We start from the raw sequence: 20,278 nt of genomic DNA on the forward strand, positions 1-20,278 counted from the left end.
GGTTAGGCAAGATACTTACCTCGAACCGGCTAAAATCAACTAGCAACCGTGTTCTTGCCACGAGTACTCGACTCCAAATGGCCTAAATATATTCAATTCAATCACACATTGTAAATAACATCTCAAGCAACTGATTCTACTATTTAATTCAAAGCTAAAGCGCGAAATTAGGTAACATAACCAAAACGCCCCTCAGGACAACATCTCGTAACCGGATGAATTTATCATTTTCAGAACCCTCGTACTCTCATGAGTCTAACCATATAGAAATCTCTCAAATCGGAGGTCAAATACCCCCTCAAAACTCAATAATTAGGTCTATGAAGTTCTGCCCACTTTTTATTCAAAATCTGAAATTGAAGGATGAAATTAAAAGGAGATTCATAGAAATTGGTCTAAGTCGAGTGAGAATTACTTACCCAAGTTTCCCAGGTGAAAATCCCTCCAAAAATCGCCAAGACCCGAGCTCTAGAAGTCAAAATGTGATAAAATGGTGAAACCCTCGAATTTGGGATTAAATCTGTTGTTCTATGCGATCGCAAGAGAAGGAATGTGATCGCATAGAGTAAAATTGGAAGGCCAGAAAAAGAAAGCCTATGCGAACGCATATGGGGTCATGCGATCACAGAAGAGGAGGGAACATAACTATGCGATCGGGAACAAGGCTATGCGATCGCATAGAAATAATTAGAACCCCACTGGAATACAGTATGCGATCGCGGAGGTGATGATGCGATTGCATAGAAGGAATTGATGCTGCCCAAACTTTGTGCTATGCGATCGCGGGACAAGCAATGCGATCGCATAGAAGGAAATACCATATAGCAGAACAGCAGTTCAAAAGGAGGAAAAAGGATTCGTAGCCCATCCGAAACACACCCGAGGCCCTCGGGATCCCGTCTAATTACACACACAAGTCATATAACCTAACACGGACTCGCTCGAAGTTCCAAATCACATAACACAACATCGAAACGACGAATCAAACCAAAAATCAAGCTTAAGAACTTCCAAATCTTCAAATGACGAATCTCATGCCGAAACCTATCAATTCAACTCGGAATGATGCCAAATTTTGCAGACAAGTCCAAAATAACATAACGGAGCTGCTCCAACTCTCGGAATCACATTCCGACCCCGATATCTCAAAAGTCAACTGTGAGTCAAACTTCTTCATTTTCCAACTTCAACTTTTGCCAAAATACCTCAATTCACTCTATGGACCTTCAAATCTGAATCTGGACGTGCGCCTAAATCCAAAATCATCATACGAAGCTGTTGAGATCATCCACGGTCCATTCCGGGGCCGTTTACCCAAAAGTCCAATCCCGGTCAACTTTTCACCGTTCTAACTTCCAAAACAAGCTTTCTTCTCTAAATTTGACTCTAAACCATCCGAAGGACGAATTCCACCATGTACGCAAGTTAATACTCATAATCTGAAGTTGTTCCAGACCTTATGCCGCTGAACGGAGCTTAATTTCTCAAAACGACCGATCGGGTCGTTACATCTTCCCCCTCTTAAAACCAACGTTCGTCCTCGAACGTGCTAAGATTCTCGTCGAAGTCCTCAAGTCACTGAGTGCGCACTTCCAACATACACCCGCGGGTGATCCCACGTCACCCCAATCCACTTAAACATGACGACACCATCTCAACTAAAATTTAGCCTTTCTAGTAATACCAATAAGCCTTCAAGCCTGAATTTTCACCTTCCATCCGTTTCCAAAATACCCGATTCTAAATCCATATCTGGTATCAGTCTCAACCAGCTGCTTCAATCCACGCCAACACATACAGGGTATAGCCACACAACATGACACACCACACATAGGCCCACAATAACATTTCTAACAGCAATACTTGTCTGAGATCAAATATGTACCAGCCATAAGCCTCATATTCAATAGGAACTCCTTTCAAACCCCCACAACACTGGCGATGATACAGTAACCACGAAAACCACATAACAAAACACCCGAATAACCAAATCTTAGTCAGCACCAACGGGTACACACCCCACAAACAAAAACTCAAGAAGCATAGAACGAAAATGAATGAATATGGGAAAGGAAAACACATAAGGGAGATAACAAACAAATCAAACTAGCACAAATTCTTCTACAACGCAAATCTACAAGGACATCTAACAAGAAAGAATGAAAGCATATAAAGGACTCATAAGGATCTTGTACTGATATAACTCTCACCGCAGTACACAGTCCGGTCTCAAACTATCAAATCACCTAAAATCATGAGGGTCCCGCCCTCAATCACTGAATCACAAGTAGGGTGCACATCGACCCATCTAGATACTCTCACTAGATCCATTCCGTCTACAATTTACAACACAGACTGGCTCCCACATCGGTGGAGCATAGAAATCACAGCTCATAACCAAGAATACTCAGAGATCACATTAAACCTACCAAAATGGACAACAGGAATTTAATACTAGCCTCATAACTCTAGGCAACAACTAGAAATAGACGATAGACACGGCTATCACTCACAGAACCTCCCAACAGAATAATCACATAACAGAGTACAAATCACAAAACGCTCCCATAAATGGAACAACAAACAAGGAGACTCGCCCCAATAAGCAGAACTGTGATGAACTACAAATAGTGCCCCTCTATAACAAACTAAATTCGTACCTGAATGACATTAGCTGGCGCACCGGCCTCAAGCCTACTATATGAAACACATCAACGGGCCGGGCCTCCCCCTCTTGGGCGCCCTCTACCTGCCTGAATTCCTCATTGCAACACATCAGTCCGAAGTCTGGGACAATATCTCACCATGTGGCTAGTATCTCCACACTCAAAGCACCCTCTCTGCTGACGAGGCGGTGGGAATTATGCGGTACGGGTACTTCGAGACCCCTGAACACCTGAATCACCATGCATAGTCTGAAGCGCGAACTGAACTGGATGACCCGTAAAACCTCTACCATGATTCACCCTGCCTCCAAAATAAGGAACAGTATATCTCACCGGTCTACGAGGCCTCCTCGCCTCCTCAGACTCCCTCTCCTGATCTCGTCTGCTCTCTCTCTCATGACCTTGTCTGTCCTCTCTCTCTCTCTAGCATGCATACCCTCTATCCTCCTAGCAATGTTCACAACCTGCTGATATGGAATATCTATCTCTAACTCACGATCCATAATGGACCTGATGCTGGGAATAAGCCCCTCAATGAACCGGCGAACCTTCTCGTGAACAGTAGAAACCAAGGCTGAGGCATGTCAAGCCAAACTGGTGTAACAGACAGCATACTCCGAGACGGTCATAGCACCCTGATGCAAATGCTCAAACTCCACGCGCCATACATCCCTGAGGCTTTGAGAAACAAACTCTCGCAGAAACATATCTGAAAACTGGGTCCAAGTCAGTGAAGCTGCCTCGCCTGGGCTGTCTAACTCATAGGTGCGCCACCAATCATAGGCGGCTCCTCGAAGCTGGAAAGTAGTGAAAGAAACTCCGCTCGATCCAGAGATACCCATAGTACGGAGAATGCGGTCACACTCATCAAGAAACCCCAAGGCATTGTCTGATGCTAACCCACTGAATACCTGAGGATCATACTTCTTGAACCTCTCAAGTCTCCTCTGCTCCTGCTCAGAAGCCGCTGCCATACCCTCGAGCTGAACTGGTGTTGTAGGCGGCGCAGGAATAATCTCAGGAACCTGCTCAACATGCGCTCGCTGCTCAGGGGTGCGGGCAGCGGGAGTCTGTGCTCCTTCCCCGGTCTGGGATGTGGCTGCAGCAAGGGAAAGCAATCCTGCCTGAACAAAGTGGTGTACATACTCATGAACTGTGCAAAAGTCTCCTGAAGGGCTGGAGTAGCAGTAGTTGTAGGCGTGTCAGATGCCTGGACTCCGGCTGGATCTACTGGTGGTACCTCGGCAGCCGCTCGTGCAGGTGCTATCGCTGCACCATGTGCGCGTCCTCGAACTCGACCCCGACCCCTACCTATGACGACTGCAGCAAGGGGCGTGGGTACCTGATAACCTCGGGTAGTATGTATCCTCACCATCTGTGATAGAGTAGAAGATAGAGGTTTAGGATTGTGGATGTCAAAAAACTCGCATGATAGGGAAATCAAATGAAGTGGAATTTTCCTAACGGTTACATAGCCTCTCGCAGATAAGTACAGACGTCTCCGTACCGATCCGCGAGACTCTAATAAACCGGCTTGTGATCTGTGACTCCTATGAACCTAGAGCTCTGATACCAACTTGTCACGACCCCAGTTCGCCCTCCGTGAACATGTCGTGACGGCACCTAGTCCCTACGACTAGGTAAGCCTAACAATACGAATGATAAACCAAAAATTGCGGAAGAATAATTAAAACTGGTTTAGTTAAATAAACATGTATTTAAAGGCCGCTCGGCACATACATAACAACTCTCGAAGCTAACAAAAATTCCCAAAACCCGGAATCTCACAAATCACAAGCTAAGGGATACATAAGAGGCTCTGACTCAAGAATATCTATACAAAGGAGAAATACTGAAAGAGCTATACTTATTACAGACAGCTGGAAAGGGACTCCTCGGTCTGCGAACGTAGCAGATATACCTCAAAGTCTCTACCGGTACGCCTCCTGCCAAGGCTGACAGAACTGAGTGGGAGTACCTGTATCTGCACAACAAAAGTGTGCAGAAGAGTAGCATGAGCACACCACAGCGGTGCCCAGTAAGTATCAAGACTAACCTCGGTGGAGTAGTGACGAGGAACAGTCAAGACACCTACCGGTCCATAAACAGCATAATCATAGGAATAATGGAAACGATATCTAATTATGTAAAGACTGTATGTCAGGGGTTGATTGTAATAGATTGTGACGGCTTATGGAGGCATTCCTATTTTGTTTACTATTGTGGTGGTGGGTTGCTTACCTGTATGAGCTTTATCGCTCGGAAGTTGTGAGGAAACATCGTACATGCGGACTGTTCTCCTTTTTATGTTTACTAGTTGGTAGAATTCTTGTTAAAAACACACGCACAAGCATACACATAGTTCTGCTGTGTAATGGGACTTAGCTTTAAGATTTCCATTAGATAACAAGAGTTACCATAAGTTCTGCTGTAGGGTAGTATAATTCAGCCGTAAGAGTTGTCACGCTTAAGATAATACTTGATTTTTGATTGTCGGTACCCTCCTGGATAATGGGGTGTAGTTTTAAGACCTTCTTAGATAACAAGATTTAGCGGAAGTCACACCTTTAGAAGACATAACTTAGATTTTAAATTGTCGTTTAATTAAGAGTTGTCAGGACCCCCCCGGATAATAGGACCTAGCTTTCAAGATCTTAGTAATATTTGGTAATATGATTCAGTTTAATACTCACATATATGCCCAGGTACCAAACTGGGGCAGAAAATTTTCTTTGTTTTGTCTATTTTTGTTGAAATCAGGTACCCACTTGGAGAACAGGGAGATACAATTCAAGTTCAGCAGTCAGGCGCCCACCTGGAAAGCAAGGGAATACAATTCAATTTCAGCAGTCAGGCACCCACTTGGAAAGCACGGGAATACAATTCAAGTTCAGCAGTCAAGCGCCCACCTGGAGAGCACAGGAATACAGTTCAAGTTCAGCAGTTAGGTATCCACCTGGAGAAACGGAAAGCATCTCAGAGTACAATTCGAGTTCAGCGATCAGGCGTCCACCTGGAGAAAAGGGAAGACATCTCATATTACAATTCAAGTTGGCAACAAAGGGATTTCGCTGTGAGAATACAAGTCAACAAGGCAACAAGAACCACAGGAGCAAGTTTGAAGATATAGATATGATTTTTGTAATGCATAGATCATAGTCTAGTCTAGCTTCTTTTTATTTTGACATGGTGTAATATGGAGTTCAGTAAGCAGTAGCAGCAACAACAACAACAGTGGAATCACAGCTTCATGGTAGTCCCAGCTACCCAAACTTTCCGAACTACACTGACCTGATTCCTTTATAGCCAAGGATATGTAGGCAACCTTGGAAGCAGGGTGCGGTCAAATTTTTCAAAAAATGCTGCCAACGGAGTATTCAAACGGGCAAAAATCGCTTGTATCCGCTTACTTTATCTTTGCACGAAAACTCTTCGTGTTTCCGAGCAAAGAGGGGCAGCTGTGAGCACGTGATTTTTGCCCTATGTGAATTACTCCCACAAATTCAGAACAAAATAAATTTTCCCATTATTTGCAATTTCGTAGATTTTTGTAGCATTTTTCGTTAATTGTTTGCAATTCTCTGCGCATGTTAATCTTGTTTAATTAATGAAAAATACAAAAATATGTCGCGTTTGCATTTAGTATTTAATTCTATATTTTAGGATTAATTAGCAAATTAGTTATTTTATAAAAAAGTGGAAAATCACAAAAAAAAATAACTCATTTTACACTTTTTATTTTTAGTTTTGAATTTTAGTAATTTTCCTTTAATTTGGTATTTTTTAATTAATTGTGGAAATTATTAGTTAAGGTTAATCAATGCAATGTGGTAGGGTTAATTTGATTTAGGAATTAGTTTAGGTTTTATCTTAATTTTTAATTTGAAAAGAAATAAAAAAAAGAGTTGGAAAATAAAAGGAATCAATTTGAAAAGAGGAAAAGAATGAAGAAATAGAATTTTGGGCCAAATTAATTGATTTCTCTCCAGGCCCAAGCATGATCCACTGAATACCCATCCAAACCCACCAACCCAGGCCCAGGCCCGCTCCAAAAAACCGGTCCCCCTACCAAACGGTCCAAACGACCCCGTTTCATTGGGTTTAATCATAGCCGTTGTATTCCAATCATCCAACGGCTCGGAACTGGTTGTTTACTTATTATATAACTGTCCTAAAGACCCTACACCCCCCCCCCCCAAATCGACCCCCTCACTTCATCGTCTCCACATTCAGAGACCAAGAACCCTAGAGCGCCGCCCTAATATTCCAGCCGACGGCGACTATTCCAATCACCTCCATTTTCACACCCCAGGACCCTTTCACCTTCCTCTTTCCAAATCTCTGATCAGCTACCCTCGAATCCCTCTAGCTTGGCTCGAATGTTAGATCGAAAAATCAGAGCGAAAGCCTAACTTCTCTAAATCACTCAAAAATTAAATTTCGTCGTCTTTGACCCTCCTTCATCGTGATTTCATGGTCGATTTCAAAAAAACCCTTGCCATCGACCCCAAGTCATGAATCCGCAATAAGTTAGAAGTCTTCGAGTGGTTTTCAAGCTTCGGACTAGCCGGAAATACAGGCTGATTAGTTGTTTTTGGCAAGAACAAATAATTAGTCTCAATTTCCGGTCATTTCGAGACAGTTCCGGCCCATGGTTTCAATTCAATGGGATTTGACCCCCCTTAATTATGTTCTCAGGTGCAGCTTTGTTTCCCTATGGTTCTGAGAGTTGCATTCTTCTTCTCTTTCTTTAGGTTTCTCTTCCATGTTTAAGTTTACCTTTGTTCCGCAGAAGCTGGCTTGGTGTAGTTGAGTTCATTTTTGTTCTTCTCTTCTTTTGTTGTTTTTGTCTTTAGATTTCAGTATTATTAATCACTGGATTGTTGAGTTTTCAGGCTTTCGTCTCAGTTAAATTAGGTGTTTAAAGCTGTTAAAATCATGTTGGTCTAATTGAAATTGGTTTGCGGATGCTTCTTCTATTAATATGTTTGGGCATGTCTTATTTAGCTTAAATGGTTCTGTGAAGTTCATTTTGCCTGGGTTTTTTATATAATTGGTTCATTTCAAGTTTGTTTTCAAACTTTAAAGTTGTTCAAAGTTTCTGGGATTGTGAGTTTGTCTTGATCTCATTAGGTGTCATTTGTTTTGATTGGTCTTGTTTGTCAATCTTTAGGGATTTATAGGGGGTTAGTTGTAAGTATAGAAACTTAAACGGGTCATAAAGGTTGGGCAGTGGCTGTAATAATGAGGCTGCCTAGGGTCAAATTAGGAAATCTAGGTGAGGGAATCTGTAGTAATTGAATAGGAAGCTTCTAGGAAAAGGGGTTTGGGACTATTTTGAAATTCTTAATTTTACATTAGGGGTATATAAGCAAAAACCAAAATATGAAAAGGGTGAAGTGCAAAACATAGTTCATTTTAAGCTGCCCTAGTGCCTTGCCTATAAAGGCACCAAGAGTTGTTATTCAAGTGGGGGATTGGAGAAAAAAGAAAAAAAAAGATTCCTTAAAAGCTGTAATGGCTGAGTTTCTTTGAAAATTCTGAGTTCCATTGCTGAAAACTACTAAAAATTCTGTTTTGAGTTTGGATTTTGAGTCTTCTGTTAGCTAAAACCTTTGAAGAACTCCATAATCATATTGTTGGTGTTAAGAAATGGTTTGAATCTGGTTTGAAATTGGGTTTTGGGTCTGCTATGTATCACTGTTGATTTAAGATGGGTTTTGCTGTTATTTCCTGTTGCTGGGTCTTGTTCTACTGCTGTTCTACTGCTACTTGGCCACTGATTTCTCACTTCTTTGTTTCCTTTCAATTTCCATGTATCTCCCATTCCTTTGACATGTGAAATGGAAGAACAAAAGTTTGTTCGATTGAACTGCCAGTTGCCATATTAGCTTGTAAATGTAGTGTCTTATATTTCTAGAAATCAATCAGATTTTACAACTGGCTTGGTTTTTCTTGTTACATTCTGTTTCTTTCTGTTTCATCCTGAACTTGGTTTGTAACTTTGGATGAACTATGAGCTTTAGTCAACTAGTGTAGATGAGTTCGAGTTAAGAGCTTGTAGGAATGGATTTTTTTAAGCTGTTGTAAAAACTCATTCGATTTTCGTAGGTTTGGGATATCTATTTAGTTTTCTACTAGGATTAGTGTTGACCCAACATTGTTTTACATCTAAATGTGTTGTAAATGCCAAGTAATGGTTTGCCTGTTCATAGAGTTTCGAATTTGATTTAAATTCTTGCCTTTGGTTTCCTTTAGAAAGTTTTGGGTCGTATAACCTTGTTTAAATGTATTAGTTTGAAAGGTATTTTATATGTGATTAAAGATATCTGTATCCATCCAAATTCGAAGATTGACATGGGGTCGTAAGGTTCATCTAAATGTTGTATGTTGAACACGAAACTGGTCTGCCAGTGTTGGCCCTGCGAGGCCCAGTTTTCCATTTGCCCGTTCTACATTCTTGACTTGGGCTTCCCATTGGACCAGCTTCCCCACATAACTGTCATAGTTAGTTCTGCACATTTTAAAGTCGCTGGTTCAGTCCCTTCTGATGATAGAAACACCTAATTTTATTCTTTGTCAATCCATTAGTTGCTAAGTTTATTCAAATTCTGGCTTAAAATAGAACCCCTTTAATCTTTATTAATTAACTAGATTCCTCCTGAATTAAATTCGAGGAGTGCTGTTAGGTAAGACATAGTCTATGGCCCTCAAAAGTTTGGTTTGAATTTTCTTTAAAGATTAGAATTTGAGGCGTGCCATTTAGTTGAGTTTCCATGGCCCTCGCAAATTTAACATGCGTAGTTGCTTTAGGCGCTCTATTTAATAATTACTTTCCTAAACTCAGGTGCGCATTTATGTGACCCAAATCCAAAACTCATTAATGTTAGGTAAAATATGTCTAGAACAGTGGGTGCATTTATATGACGTGGTTCAAGGCGTGTTTTAATAACGTTGCAATTTTCTTAAAAATGAATAAAAGCGGTTAATAAGTTAAAAGTGAACTATAGTCTAAAACATGTATTAAACTTAGATAATAGGCCAATTATAATAGTTGAGCGACCGTGCTAGAACCACAAAACCCGGGAATGCCTGACACCTTTTCCCGAGTTAGTAGAATTCCTTACCTGGATTTCTCTGTTCGCGGACTGTAATTCAGAGTCAATCTTTTTCTCGATTTGGTATTTGAACCGGTGACTTGGGACACCTTAAATTATCCCAAGTGACGACTCTGAATCTTTAAATAAAATAATCCTGTTTCGATTGTCACTTTAAGTTGGGAAAAACTCCCTTCTATACCCCTTTATGGGGGCGTAGGTAAAAAAGAGGTGTGACACCCACGGACAAAAATAGCGTAAGAGACATTGTCGCCAGCTAAGCAAGCCTTTTGGCCACATATTAAAAGGTCTCTACGACCAAACAGCGTAAGAGCCATTGTCGCCAGCTAAAGAATTGACAACTTGAGGATTAAAATGAGCTCGAATCGTAACCCGATTCGGAGACCGGATCCAAAATAGTTAGCTATGCAAGCTTCCGGGCTACATATTGAAAGGTCTCAACGACCAAAATAGCGTAAGAGGCACTATCGCCGGTCTGAAAATACTTGAGGGTCAATTGAAGCTCGAATCGCAACGTGACTCGGTGAGTGGACCCGAAATGGTTAAACTACAATATACCTAAGGTCACGACATAAATACCACTATCGCCAGCTAAGTAAGCCTCCGGCCCACCCACCTGTAAGGTCACTTCGACCCAAAGCAGAAAAGGTCATCGTCGTCCGCCCATGCAGGCAGGAAAGAACCTGAGGGTCAATTGAAGCTTGAATCACAACGGGACTCGGAGACTGGACCCGAAATGGTTAAACTACAATATGCCTAAAGGCACAGCATAAATACCACTATCGCCAGCCGAGTGAGACTCCGGGCCACCCACATGTAAGGTCACTTTGACCCAAAGCAGAAAAGTCCATCGACGTCCGCCTATGTAGGCAGGAAAGAACTTGAGGGTCAATTGAAGCTCGAATCGCAACGCGACTCAGAGATTGGACCCGAAATGGTTAAACTATAATATGCCCAAGGGCAAGAAAGGGGAACCATTACTACCTGCCCGCACGGGCAAAGATGATTTAAAGGCAAGAAAGCTCGAGTCAAGGCCTGACTCGGAGACTAATCTTAAATAGCTGGGCAAAGCACGGAAGCTCCAATGCCTACTCATGTCAAGGATCACACTAAAGAGCCTCCAGGCCTGTCCGATCAGTTCCAGACCTACGAGGATCCTGCCAAACACCAAAACTAGCCCGCTTGGTCAAAAGCAATACAGAAAGAGATGCAGAAGAAATAAAGCTTCAAGTTTCCTCTTATCTTACATACGCAAAAAAGGGGCACTCTCCATCTACAGACATGCTCTACATATGTCAAATACAAAGCGGGAAAACGGCAAAATCTACACTCTGCTCCAAAGGGCTACAACTTGTCGGGTTCGCTCTTCGCCTCGTCAGCAAGAAGTGACCATGCGTCACGCTCGTCTGCCCTTGCTCGAGCCAATTCCTCCGAGAGAACGAAGCCCCTCGCACCGATCTCCTCGAGTACCTCTCTTTGGGATCTACAACGAATATATTCTTTGATCCTCTTCTCCCGGCCGAGGTCTCGCTTTAGCTCAACTTGAGCATCCGCAGCGTCTTTCATACGACTCTCCATCTCCTAATCAGCCTTGGTTTGGCTTAGTGCCACTTCAGCCCAGGCATCAATTATCTCAGCCCTGATCTTCGAGAGATCAGATTCAAGTTTCCCTATCATATCCGCTTGAACTTTGGCATTGTCACGAGCCTAGCGGAGTTGGGTTTCGAAGGCGGGGACCTTGGCCTAATGGCCTATCTCCTCTAAAGCTTGAGCTTGCACCTGAGCCCTTAGCTCACCATAGGCAGTTCTGACGCGGTCGATGTCGCCCTTGAGATACTCCAAAGCCTCCGTCTTTTTCTGCAGCTAATATAATAAAAAGTGTATTAACCTTAAGGGACAAAGAGATCAAAGCGCGAGCTACAAAAAGTTACCTACTCCATCAAATAGCTCTCGTAATGCGAGCTCCGGTATGCCTCATATCGCCACTGCAGCAACTCGACCTCCTTCTCCTCGATAAGGAGCCTAAGGGACTCGCCCTCGCCCAGAATTTTCTTACGCCTGGCCCCTTGACGGAGCAGTTCAGACATAAGCCTATCGCAAGCCTGCACAAGGAAAGCTCAATAGGGGGAGAGGACGTAGAATACAGGAAATCTACGCCTAAACTCACCACGAAGTAAAGCCGATGGACTTACTCGAAGTCAAAATACACTCATGTTGATCTTGCCTCTTTGGCCCCAGAATAACCGACCTCGGGAAAAGCATATTCTCTTGGAGGAACCGCCACCTGGGAATCAAATACTCCAGGAGCAGCAGACTGGAACGACGCCCTCTCCTCGAAAACATGGGCCCGTTCAGCACCACTAAAAGCTCCATCGCATTGCGGGTGTTGATCCCTCTTATCTCTATCGTCCCTCGGCTCGGAGGCCAACGACTCCTTCCCCTCTTTGGAAGAGCACTGCCTCATCCCAAGGAACCGCCCGATATCTTCTAACGGCGAATCTGGTACAAATGAAAGGGGAAAATGTTACCTCAAATATATGAAGTCCAATGCAAAGGAGGAATGCGCACATACCTTGATATCTCGTTCCCCATATGGCATGGAATACAGCTCGCCACTAACGTTCATCGCAGGTCGAATGGGTCACCAGCCTCCGGACCCAGCCGGGCAGGTCAAGGATCTCACCCGTCGTCCATGAAGTTGCTGCAACAAGGGAGAAAATGCTATTATTCAACTAATTTTTACTGTAGGCAAAATATAAAAAGGCACCAGACCCTCTACTCACGTGCATAATTCCACCCTTCGGGAAATGGCAAAAGCTCCACAGGGATAATGTCGACCGTTCGGACTCGGATAAACCAACTAGCCCACTCTCGATCCCCGTCCTCTTCGTCATCAACTACAAAGGGCGTGGACGAACGACACCTCAGGGTTAGCAGGCTCTGGTGATGAAAGGGCCGGTATAGCTTGACGAGGTGGTTAAGCGTGAATTCAAGCCCATCCTTCTCCACAAAGAACCTCATCATCAGCACCACTTGCCAAAAATACGGATGTATCTGTGCCAAAGTAACCCGATACTTCAAGCAAAAATCAAGCACGACTCTATCAAGGGGACCAAATGCGAAAGGATAGAGGTATACACTCAAGAATCCATCAGTAGAGTCCGTAACACTCTCATCCGGTGGAAGCACCTGCAGCGCTACCCCTTGCTCCATCCATAGTACCTCATTACTATCTCCAGATGTTCCCTTCTTATCAAAGGCACCGTCTTCAGAGCAAAATCCCGTTGTTCCTGAGCACCGGGAGCAGCACTCTCCACTCCCTGCCGGGCTGGCCCTAAAGTGCTTGCCATGATTATGGTAAAACTAATAGATCATATCAAGGGCACGCCAACACCTTTTGTGCCTAAAGAAATGAAGGATCTTATGCCAAAGCGGAAGGGTAGCTGCCTGAAAATAGTGAGGTCTTGCGAAGAAACCAAAGTCGGCCCACATATATGCGAGAAGCGGCAATGACTCGCCTACCCGGAGTGAGCCCAAGGAAGTCAACAGCCTCAATACAGATCGACGGAGTGAGACCCGATCCAGGAAGCATCCTTCAAAGAGAAGCCAAGACTTGAGGAACCGTCCGTACTATCTCCAATCTCGAGGCAACATTCTACCTCGAGGATCACCACCAAAAAGAAGTCGGACTTCGGGAAGCTTTCGAAGCCATTACTCGACGCGAGGCAGTACTTGATCCCATGGTTCCCTTTCTAAAAAGGGGAATAAGCACAGGAAGCTCCGATCACAAAAGCTCCACAAAGGTTCGAGGCAGCGCCCGAGTACAGGCAACTCCTCAGCAGAAATTCATCCTACACGTTTTAAGAAGGCTATCTGTATCAAGATCAAAAGGGGACCCCCAGGTACCCAAAGCAGACCTTCATTCAGGATAACATCCTCAAAGGCCCCGGAATTCGACGTAGTATCTCCATACAACTCAGAGGGCCCCGATAGCCCAAGCCTATCAGATCAATTTAGAATTGGTCCGAGGTAAGGCGATGGCTTCGGAAAGGATCTATGTCAATCGGTAGAGGATCGGAAAGAATGCTCACGCCCAAGTTAAAATGTCGGCGGTCAACAATAAAGGAAGACATTCAAAAGGACTCGAAGGGCACGGGAGCATGCAATAACATAGCAAAGATCGAAAGCAGAATTCAATGGAGTATATTCATATTCATAAAAATCCAGGTACAACAGCCCTCAGAGGTTCATTACATACAATTACAAAAGCCTATGGAGGATCTCTATGCATAAAAGAAGAAACAAAGAGATGCACACACAAAGTAAAAGCCCGAAGACCGGTCCACCGTCGAAGGTCCGTAACAGGTGCCTCCGGACGCGCATCTTCGGAAGTTTCATCCCGACCTTCCTCAGGCCAACAGCAGCAGCAAAGGCCAGTATATCGACGACCACAACAATAGCGGGACATCACGATTATTCTCGAAAAAGGGAAGTCTCGGCAAAGTGCCACAACACGATCTGAGGGAGCTCCCCCAAACGGCCCTGACACCATGAGCCCTAAACATGATGTTCAAGGATAGAAGAAGATGATAAGAAGGAATAGGCAAGCAAGCCAACAAACACATTGGGATAGGAAAAACAACGGCAAAGCACCCCCATTTATAGGGGATTACGACACGGTCGTCGAGACTTTGAAAGATTGATCGACGGACGTAGTTAATGCATGCTTGGAAAACCGAATCGATGGTGGTACCTTCACCTTGGAGAGAGGGAATTGGGAGTGCATTGAACAAAGTCGAAAATACACGAGCCTGTGGATGCCCGATTATCATAAAACTCATGCCAGGAGTCGCATCATCGGTATGACATCACCGTAAAAAGCTCAAGGAGTCAAGTTTCAGAATCATTTCCCATCACATCGTTATGGGAAATGCAGAGACTATCTGTATGCGGAAAAATTAGAGGACTTGATTTCTCGTTGTCAAGTCATTTCGGAAGAACGCCCGAGACCCCGAGGACAGGAAGCCATGACAGAGTTCCCGACCTCGGGGCTCGTCGAGGCCCGACTCAGAGAAGATGGAGATCGAAGCCAGGATAGAAGGGGAAGCTCCCAAGGCACACGGCTAAGTCTGACAGGGCCGACCTATCTAGAGCCTATGCTGAGGCATCGCGTTAAACCATCCCATCTCCATACTTTGTAATTAATCTCCACGTACTTGTAGCCGAATTCCCCTCATATATAAAGGGGACTCACCCTACCTTGTAAACAGCTGATGTTGCTCCATTTTCTCCATAAGTGCAATAATATCTTTCTTTCTCTCTTTCCTTTCTAAACTTGTTCGTTCTCACTGGCCCGAGGTCACCTTGATATTCATCGCTTTCTTAATTGTTCTTAATTATATAACTTAGTATTGGCCATAAGGAGCCTCATTTAATTATATCCTCAACTGTTATCCCATCCCCGACTATCCCCGATAGCTCAAGCTCGACCCTGACATTGACCCCGAGGTCCCCCATTGACCCGACCTATATCCGGGCAGAAGTGTGACGACCCGGCCCGTCATCACATGAGTTATCGCCCCGTTTCCCCCATTTTATGCTTCTTCATGTTTCTTTATCGGCATTCAGTGTGTTAGAGTTAAATCAGATTGGTTTTGATAGGAAATGAGACACTTAGTCTCTTTAAGGAAGGCTTATTTTGGAAAAAGTCAACCGGATGTTGACTATTGAGTTAGAGGGCTCGGATGTGATTTCCGGTGATTTATTTACCTTCGGGGGATGATATGTGGCTTAGGAGTGTGATCGGAATTGATTTTGGAGGTCCGGTGTAGAATTAGACTAGAATTGGCGAAGTTAGTATTTTGGCGATTTCTGGTTGATAGGTGAGATTTTGATCAGAGGGTCGGAATGGAATTTCGAGAGTTGCAGTAGCTTCGTTAGGTTATTTGGGATGTGTGTACAAAATTTCAGGTGATTCGGAGGAGATTTGGTTGGGTTTTTGATTGAATGCGTGTTTCGGAAGTTTTGGAAGAACTTAGACTTGAATTCGATGAGAATTGATGATTTTAGTGTTGATAGATGTGTTTTGATCATTGGAACAAGTTTGAATAACATTGTAGGATGTATTGATATTTTTGGTTGAGGTCCCGGGGGCCTCGGGGTGAGTTCGGATGGCTTAATAGAGAGTTTGGAGTTGTTGCATGTTGCAGGTCTGCTGGTATCTGGTATTTTCGCACCTGCGGTTATGGGATCGCAGGTGCGGTCATGCAAAAGCAGAGGAGGAAGTCGCAGAAGCGAGTCTTGGACTCAAGGCAGGTTCCGCAGAAGCAGAAGTGTGGGCCGCAGAAGCGGTCCTGCTGGTGCGAATTCTGGGCCGCAGAAGCGGTCTGGGCCTTTAAGTGGAATATTTTAGAAGTGGTATGGAGCCCGCAGAAGCGGTCTCGCAGAAGCGGAAACGGGACCGCAGAAGCGAGAAAACTGGGCAGAATATTAAATTAGTCTTTCTCGCGAAATTTTGAAGGAACAACACATTTCACTTCGGACTTGGAGGGTTTTTTGGCGATGTTGAAGAAGGTTTCAAGGACTTTGATCAGGTATGAATTCTTGGACTTAAAACATGAAATTGTGGTGTAAAAACATGGATTAGAACTGAAAACTCAAGGAATTAAGAGAGGGGTTGAAACTTAAGAGAGCGAAAATGGGGAATTGAGGGGTCATTTGGACTCCGATTTTGGTGTTCTTTATATGTATAGAATCGTGACGAGATAAGGAACCTATTGGTGTAAAATTTTTTGGATTCGTTCGAGTCTTTTCGATTGGGTCATGTTCCTTTAGCTTATTGTGACGTATTCGTTATGGTTTTGATCAGATTCAACGCTCGAGGAGGTTGATTTGCGAGGGAAGGGAGTAGCGAGCTAGGATTTCGGCCTGCTTGAGGTGAGTAATGGTTATAAATGATGTCCTGAGTGTTTGAAACCCCGGATTTGCACAACATGGTGCTATGTTGAGATGAGACACACGTTGTATGACGAGCGTGTGGTCTGTTACTACTGGGGATTTGGACTCGGTCCATCCCGTTTGATGACTCTACTGTATTTTTGACTGAGACCTACTTAATATCATTATATTATGGGTTAGTTGCCATGTTTGGGGCCTTGTGACGATCTGTAGAACCCTTAGGGGGCATTTGTATTGGTTGACCTCACTTGTCTTGTCGAAATCATACCCTCAGTCATATTCTTAACTGATAAACATAATATGAACCAGCTTTAGAAATTGTTAAATCCTAATGAGAGTAACGTGTGGGTTGAGAACCCCGACTTATCTTAGTGGGCCCGAGAGGCCAAGTCTATATTGACTGAGAGGGGTCGAGAACCCCATGGTGAGGGTATTTGATATGATATGGATCGGACTGCACGTCGCAGTAGTATACGATATGGATTGGACTGCACGACGCAGTAGTATATTATATGGATCGGACTGCATGTCGTAGTAGTATACGATATGGATCGAACTACACGCCCGCAGTAGCATATTATATGGGTCGGACTTCACACCGCAGTAGTATAGCGCTTGGGCTGAAAGAGCTCCTCCGAAGTCTGCACACCCCCAGTGAGCGCAGTCGACTATTCTTGGATCGGGCTGCACGCCGCAGCAGTATATATATATATATATATATATATATATATATATATATATATATATATGGATCGGGCTGCGCGCCGCAACAGTATACTATATGGATTGGGCTGCACGCCGCAGTAGTACAAATATGAATTCGGTTATCGTGACGAGCAGTACAAATATGAATTCGGGTATCGTGAGGAGTAAATGAAATGAATACTAGCTTAAAGGACTTTTAACTGGCTTCTTCATTCAGTTGTTGTTTTTGATATTCTCGCTGTTTTAATATAGAACTGGGTAGTGTTTTTACGAGTTTTCTTTCCATCAGTCATTATTTATTGCTAGTACTCACTGAGTTGGAGTACTCACTTTACTCTCTGCACTATATGTGCAGATACAGGTATCCTGGAGGCATAGCTTGAGCTTTCTACTGTTGTTCAGCTTATTCCAGAGTCATCGAGGTAGCTGCATGGCGTCCGCAGGACCCGATTTCTCCCCTTATCCTCCTTATTTTCCGCATTCTAGACAACTCTATGTATAGGTTGCTACACAGACTTGTATTAGAGGCTCTTGACTCGTGACACCAGATCGGTGGGATCTATATGAATGTTTTATGGATTTTCCGTACTGTTTATCTATTGCTACAGAGTTATAATCATGTTAATTTGGCATTAAATCCTATTAATTGGTAATGAATTCTGCATAAGGGATTGTGAGTGACGAATTGGTCGGGCTTGCCTAGCATCATGTTGGGCGTTATCACGACTGGGGATTGGGGTCGTGACAAGTTGGTATCAGAGCCTAGGTTACTTGGTCTCGCGAGTTATGAGCCGGTTTAGTAGAGTCTCGCGGATCAGTACGGAGACGTCTGTACTTGTCCTCGGGAGGCTGCGGAACCTGTTAGGAAAATTCCACATTCTCGAAATTCTTGTCATGCGAGCTTGTTGTTCTGAATACTAAATTTTTCTTTATTCCATTCTCTCACAGATGGTGAGGACTCGAGCTACCGAATGTGCTGGACGACCACCAGTACCACCTACCGAGTCTACTAGAGGCCATGGACGCGGTCGTGGTCGTGGTAGTGGCAGAGCAGCAAGGGCATCACCTGTGGATCCTTTAGTTGCCCCAGCTCAGGACCAGACTCCATCAGCACCAGTGCAGGCACTAGCTGTGCCCATTGTGATACCAGGTCTCAAGGAGACATTGGCCCAGATATTGACAGTTTGTACGGGCCTGGCTCAGGTGGTTTCAGCCACCACAACAGCAGCAGCTACTTCGCAGGCCGGGGGAGGCAATCAGACCCGTGCTGCTCGCACACCTGAGCAGGTAGTGCAGAGATTACAGACTCCAGAGGCACCTCCAGCTCAGCCAGTGGTACCCGTTCTGGAGTACAGGGTTCTTGTTATGTCGGACGATGAGCAGCGTCGTCTCGAGAGGTTCAGTAGACTTCAGCCTCCTTCTTTCAATGGTGCTCAGGGCGAGGATGCCCAGGGTTTTCTTGACAAGTGTCAGCATATGCTTCGGACAACAGGGATTCATGAGTCCAGTAGTGTGGCTTTTACTACATTTCAGTTTACTGGAGTGGCCTTCACTTGGTGGGAGGCGTATGAGCGGCGTAGGTCGGCAGGTGCAGCACCTTTGACTCGGCAGGAGTTCTCCACTCTCTTATTGGAGAAGCGGATACCGCAGTCTTAGAGGGAGGAGCTGCGTAGACAGTTTGAGTGGCTTCGCCATGGAGATATGACTGTGTCTCAATATGAGGCGAGGTTTTCTGAGATGGCTCGTTATGCCTCCTGGATAGTTCCGACTGATCGGGAGAGGATTAAGAGGTTCGTGGATGGTCTTAGTTATCACCTTCATATTCTGATGACTTGAGAGAGAGTTCTAGGTATTTCCTTCGAGGATGTAGTTGATATTGCTCGGATATTGAGATGGCTCACCATCAGGAGAGATAGGAGAGGGAGGCCAAGAGGCCTCGAGGGTCTGGCAGTTTCAGTGGCGCTCCTTCGAGGGGCCAGTTCCAGCAGGGTCGGGGTCGTTCTTTCAGGCCCACTAAGTTAGCTCGACCTGAGTACCGAGGTGGATCTTCTGGACGTGGTTATCAGGGTTCTCATCAGGGTCAGCCATCTCTCAGCGCTCTTCCAGCACAGAGTTCGTCTCGTGCTCCATCTGCTCAGGGTTCTTCCAGGTCGAGTGCATCAGCTAGCCACTCTGGCACGAGGGGTTCCCTTCAGTCCCAGTTCCCAGCACCCGGGAGTTGCTATGAGTGTGGAGAGTTCGGGCATATGCGGAGGGAGTGTCCTCACCGTGCTGTTAGCTCATCTCAGCAGAGGTGTCTAACATTAATTATAAGTATTGCGTTCAATTGAACTCGATACTAAAGGTTTGGATCCGCCCCCGGCTGGATCACACGATGACAAGTTAAATGTCATGCTCAGGCACCTTTGAACTTTATCATAGGGTCATCACTTGTTTTAAAAGTGAATTCTGCATTCCGGGACCTTAAAAACCTCTGTCGGTATCACCTTGATTTGCGTGTGCAGTCCGTGCGCGTAGCCGAAAAGCCACTTTGTGAAAATCTATGAAAAAAATGATGAATTTTGCATTTAAAATGAGTTTAAGTTGACTTCGGTCAACATTTTAGGTAAACGGACCCGGACCCATGATTGGACAGTCCCGGAGGGTCCGTAGGAAAATATGGGACTTGGGCGTATGCCCGGAATCGAATTTCGAGGTCCCAAGCCCGAGAAATAAATTTTTTAAAGAAAATTATTTTCTGAAATTGTTTATGAGTTTTGGAAATGAAAAGTGTTTAAAACTTGATGATATCGGGCCCGTATTTTTGTTCTGGCACCCGGTACAGGTCTTATA

Source organism: Nicotiana tabacum, chromosome 20 (genome assembly GCF_000715075.1).
Source record: "Nicotiana tabacum cultivar K326 chromosome 20, ASM71507v2, whole genome shotgun sequence".
In the NCBI taxonomy this organism is placed as follows: domain Eukaryota; kingdom Viridiplantae; phylum Streptophyta; class Magnoliopsida; order Solanales; family Solanaceae; genus Nicotiana; species Nicotiana tabacum.